The 6,000-nt window shown below is 46.7% G+C and overlaps 1 pseudogene; it reads left to right on the top strand.

Moving 5' to 3' along the window:
* The first annotated feature begins 4,984 nt into the window (after positions 1 to 4,984).
* On the top strand, positions 4,985 to 5,302 carry LOC102928933 (c-Myc-binding protein pseudogene; annotated as a pseudogene).
* Positions 5,303 to 6,000: the final 698 nt, after the last annotated feature.

The raw sequence follows: 6,000 nt of genomic DNA, 5'->3' as shown, positions 1-6,000 counted from the left end.
ACGTAGGGATTTGCTGTGGGACGGTCTTTCTGTATGCTGTGAATATGTGTTGCTCTCATTGGCTGATAAATAAAGCTGTTTTGGCCAATAGCCAGGCAGGATAAGTTTAGGCGATACAATCAAGCTGGAGATGAAGAAGGGCAGGGTTGGGGGCAGATGCCAGCCAGCTGCCGAGGAAGCAAGACATGTAGAATATGAGGTAACAAGCCACAGACCACGTGGCAAAGCATAGATAAGAAATATGGGCTAATTTAAATGTAAGGGCTAACTAGTAATAAGCCTGAGCCATGGGCCAAACATTTACAAAAAAAATATAAGCCTCTAAGGGTTTATTTGGAAATGGCTGCAGTACAGAGTGGAACAGAGAAAAGCCTTGGTTTACAGGGATCTGCTTGGCTCATAGCCTCGAAGGACAGCAGATCATCCCAACAATGTCTCTACACTGCCCCAGTGAGTGACCACTCAGGTCCTGTGCCCCAAGGCGTCATTTCCTAGGTGTTTAATGGAGGCTTCAGTCTGCTTCCTCTTTACTGGGCCTGAGTTTGAGAAAACATACACAACTCTCTTGTTTTTATTTTTTTATTTTTTTAACCTACTTCCCTATAGCAATGTTAGTATAATAGTTCTTGTTATTTTTGGTCATATTCTTTTAGTTAAAAGTGCCAGAAACAAACAAATTTCCACCATTCAATGGAATTCTCATCAAAATTGCAATGCCATTCTTCTCAGAAATAGAAAAAAATCCTAAAATATACATGGAATCACCAAAGACCATAAAAAGATAAAGAAATACCAAGTGAAAAGAGTAACTCTGGAAGTATGGTCACATCTGACTTCAAGTTCTACTACAAAGCCAACGTAACAAAAACAGCAGAACACCAGCTGAGGAAATAATCACGTTAAGCCTATAGAACAAGAAAAAAGAACTTTGCCAATTATACATTAGAAAGGGGATTAATATCTAAAGTATATAAAGAACTCAAAAAAACTAAACACCAAGAAATCAAACAACACAATAAAAAAACAAGCTAAAATAAAAAACAAGCTAATCAATAAACTGACATTCTTAAGTGATACAGTATAAAGTGGCTAAATGAACATACAGAAATGGTTGATATCACTAAGCACCGGGGAAGTGAAAATTAAAAACTACATTGAGATTTCATCTTACCCGTTAGAATGGCAATCATGAAGAAAACAAGCAAGGGCTGGAGGGACGGCTCAGTGGTTAGAGCAACGACTGCTCTTCCAGAGGACCTGAGTTCAATTCCCAGCAACCACATGGTGGCTCAGAACCATTTGTGGCTCCAGTTCCAGAGGGCCTGATGCTCTCTTCTGGCTTCCATAGGTACCAAGCACACATGTGGTGTGCAGACATACATGCAGGCAAAACATTTACACACATAAAATAAAAAATTTTAAATATAGAAAACAAACAACAGGCTGTAGCTTAAGAGTTTTCTCTCTGGGTCCCACCAAGCCCCGGCAGTCTGACAGCCCACTTATAAAATAAACACACAGATGCTTATATTATTTAAACTGTTTGGCCTAATGGCTCAAGCTTCTTGTTAACAGTTCTTATATCTTAAATTAATCCATTTCTATTAATCTATACTTTGCCACATGGCTGGTGGCTTACCGGTAGCTTACATCTTCCTTGTCATGGTGGCAGCTGGCAGTGTCTCTCTGACTCAGCCTTCCACTTCCCAGAATTTTCCTCTCTCCTTGTCCCGCCTATACTTCCTGCCTGGCTACTGGCCAATCAGTGTTTTATTTATTAACCAATCAGAGCAACACATTTGACATACAGAACATCCCACAGCAACAGGCCACCAAAATGGTTCCATGGGTAAAGTTGATTGCCACCAAGTCCTCAGGATCCACATAGTTCTTTGTATGCACTGTGGCATGCATGCTCGTGTGTGTGTACACACACACCTTCATACATACTAAATGAATAAATGTAGTTTAAAAATAAATATCAAGGGGTTGGGGATTTAGCTCAGTGGTAGAGTGCTTGCCTAACAAGCGCAGGCCCTGGGTTCGGTCCTCAGCTCTGAAAAAAATAAACAATAAATAAACATCAAATGCTAGTGAGAACATCAAGAAACAAAACCCTATACACTGATGGTGGAGTGCACACACGGCTGGTGGAGTGCACACACACTGCTGGTGGAGCGCACACACACCGCTGGTGCAGCGCACACACACCGCTGGTGCAGCGCACACACACCACTGGTGGAGTGCACACACACTGCTGGTATACACACTGCTGGTGGAGTGCACACACACTGCTGGTGGAGTGCATACACACTTCTGGTGGAGTGCACACACACTGCTGGTGGAGTGCATACACACTGCTGGTGCAGTGCACACACACTGCTGGTGGAGTGCATACACACTGCTGGTGCAGTGCACACACACTGCTGGTATACACACTGCTGGTGGAGTGCATACACACTGCTGGTGCAGTGCACACACACTGCTGGTATACACACTGCTGGTGGAGTGCACACACTACTGGTGCAGTGCACACACACTGCTGGTATACACACTGCTGGTGGAGTGCATACACACTGCTGGTGCAGTGCACACACACTGCTGGTATACACACTGCTGGTGGAGTGCACACACACTGCTGGTGGAGTGCACACACACTGCTGGTGGAGCGCACACACACCGCTGGTATACACACTGCTGGTGCAGTGCACACACACTGCTGGTATACACACTGCTGGTGGAGTGCACACACACTGCTGGTGCAGTGCACACACACTGCTGGTATACACACTGCTGGTGGAGTGCATACACACTGCTGGTGCAGTGCACACACACTGCTGGTATACACACTGCTGGTGGAGTGCACACACACTGCTGGTGCAGTGCACACACACTGCTGGTATACACACTGCTGGTGGAGTGCACACACACTACTGGTGCAGTGCACACACACTGCTGGTATACACACTGCTGGTGGAGTGCACACACACTACTGGTGCAGTGCACACACACTGCTGGTATACACACTGCTGGTGGAGTGCATACACACTGCTGGTGCAGTGCACACACACTGCTGGTATACACACTGCTGGTGGAGTGCACACACACTGCTGGTGGAGTGCACACACTGCTGGTGGAGTGCACACACACTGCTGGTGGAGCGCACACACACCGCTGGTATACACACTGCTGGTGCAGTGCACACACACTGCTGGTGCAGTGCACACACACTGCTGGTATACACACTGCTGGTGGAGTGCACACACACTGCTGGTGCAGTGCACACACTGCTGGTGGAGTGCACACACACTGCTGGTGGAGTGCACACACACTGCTGGTGGAGTGCACACACACTGCTGGTGGAGCGCACACACACCACTGGTATACACACTGCTGGTGCAGTGCACACACACTGCTGGTGCAGTGCACACACACTGCTGGTATACACACTGCTGGTGGAGTGCACACACACTGCTGGTGCAGTGCACACACACTGCTGGTGCAGTGCACACACTGCTGGTATACACACTGCTGGTGGAGTGCACACACACTGCTGGTGCAGTGCACACACCGCTGGTGGAGCGCGCACACACCGCTGGTGGAGCGCGCACACACCGCTGGTGCAGCGCACACACACCGCTGGTGCAGCGCACACACACTGCTGGTGGAGTGCACACACACTGCTGGTGCAGTGCACACACACTGCTGGTATACACACTGCTGGTGCAGTGCACACACTGCTGGTATACACACTGCTGGTGCAGTGCACACACTGCTGGTATACACACTGCTGGTGGAGTGCACACACACTGCTGGTGGAGGGCGCACACACCGCTGGTGCAGCGCACACACACCGCTGGTGCAGCGCACACACACTGCTGGTGCAGTGCACATCAGTCCAGCCACTATGGAAATCAGTATGGTAACTTCTCAAAAAACTAAAAGTAAACATGACCTGCCTACACCAGTTCTGGACATTTACCCAAAGGTCTCCAAGCCAACATGTCACCGGGATCCTTGCAGATCCATTTACTGCAGCACTGTTCACAATAGCTAACACCAGATGTCCATCAACAGAAGAATAGGTAAGGAAAACATGGCATATAGCTATATTATACACACACACATATATACACACACTCACACATACATACATACATACATGCACATGGTGGAATCTGTTCACTCATAAGGACACAATTATGTTGTTGTGGAATATTATTTTAAAGTGTGTTGCATTTTTTTACTGCTGCCTTTGTTGACAATGCAAAGATGTGTTATTTTTGTTTGATTAAATAAAATTAAACTGCGATCAGGAGGCTGAGTCAGCAAGTAGCCGACAGGAAGCGGTAGGGAGGAACCATGAGTAGCCAGGGCTGAGTGAGGGCTGAGCAGAAGGACACTCTGGCAGAGGGAGAAGGTCAGCTACTTGCTATTCAGCCTCTCTGAGCGAGCAGAATTCTACCTCAACCTTTGAATCCTGAGTTCCATAGAGGGGTAGAGATCTAGATAAATTTCCTTTAATAGTTTTGAAAGAGTTGATGCCTGAGGGAACAGAAGCCCTCAGGTTGTGGCCTAATCTCTGCTGGTAGCTGCCAAGTCGCAGTCCCTGGTTAGGACAGCAGTCTTAAAGGGAAATCATTGTAAGTAATAAAAAACCAGTCCACAACATTATGTTGTTTGCATAAAAGTGGATGCAACTGAATGGTATCATGTTAAGCCCAATAAGCCAGATTCAAATGTTTTCTCTATCTGGTTCTCTATTCAGATGCTTCTCTATTATCATAGACTCGATATAAATACATAAAACCATCCATGTCTCTGTGATATGACAGTAGAAGACAAGGGGACGAACAGGACGGGGAGGCGAAGGACGGCGTGAGAAGGACTGTGTGGGGGACTTGTATGAAACTGTCTTATAAAAGCTGCGCCATCGAGTGCTGCTTGGAGCCCGCCAGCCTGCTATGCCGCCGGGGCTGTCACTATGGCTCGTCACAAAGCCACCGACTCAATGCACGAGCAGTTCCGGAGGTCCTTGTGGAGAAGTTGAGAGGGGGCTTGCTGAACCGCTGACAGAAGTTTGGGTAGCCTTGTTTGAAGAACCAGAGAAGCCCACCGGTGCTCTGGGTTTTTAAAAGCATCACTTAGTAGCGGCTACCCCGGAAAACCCAGAAATAGAGCTGCTTCACTAGAATTGGCAGAAATGAAAGAGAAGTATGAAGCTGCTGTAGAAGAAGATAAAAACCTGAAAGCAAAGCTTGCTCAGGATGAGCCACCTCAGGAGGAGAAGCGTGCGGAATAGGATTCTTCTCAGCTGAAAACTAGTTTTGTATCACTTGAATAGCTTGTATAGTATATAATATTTCCTGAAAAGATGCTATAAACTTTTAATATGCTAAATCACACTTTAATGTTATAAACACATATACATAGAATCGCCAATAAAAACTCAATATAACTTTCTTTGGGTCTTAAAGCAGGAGAATCCAAAGTAGATATCGAAGAAAAGCTAAAGAGCCACATAACTTTTCACCTTCAAAGACATTTTATTTATTATCCAATCAGGGATGATGGTACCAGTTTGTATTTTAACTAAGAGATTGAGCATGGAGCCGTTCCTTGGTTGAGGGCTTGTGGGCACACTCAGTCTCGACAGTGTATCCCCAGTGGACAGCTGGACAGACCTGTGACGTACGATGCTTCTGCATTATTCCCATGCATCTTCTGCTCCTTTATACAACGCGGAACAAATAACTCTTCACCGCCGCCGCCACTTTGCCTCAGATAACTTTGTGTGTGCCGGTGTGACCTCTGACACCACGGTTCCTGTCTATGACGTCATGCCCATCTGATAATGCCGCCCTGCTGTATCGTGGGCTTCAGTGCGTCCTGGTTGCACGTCAGTTTGTGTTGTTTCCAGTTTGCTTAAGGCTGCAGCTACTGATTGTAATTTACACAGCTCCCCACAGGACTATGCGCTTGCCCTGCCTCACTGAGTTA

Source organism: Peromyscus maniculatus, chromosome 20, assembly GCF_049852395.1.
Source record: "Peromyscus maniculatus bairdii isolate BWxNUB_F1_BW_parent chromosome 20, HU_Pman_BW_mat_3.1, whole genome shotgun sequence".
Taxonomy (NCBI): domain Eukaryota; kingdom Metazoa; phylum Chordata; class Mammalia; order Rodentia; family Cricetidae; genus Peromyscus; species Peromyscus maniculatus.
Note: the sequence above shows the minus strand (reverse complement) of the source record. Positions and strands in the feature narration are given on the sequence as shown.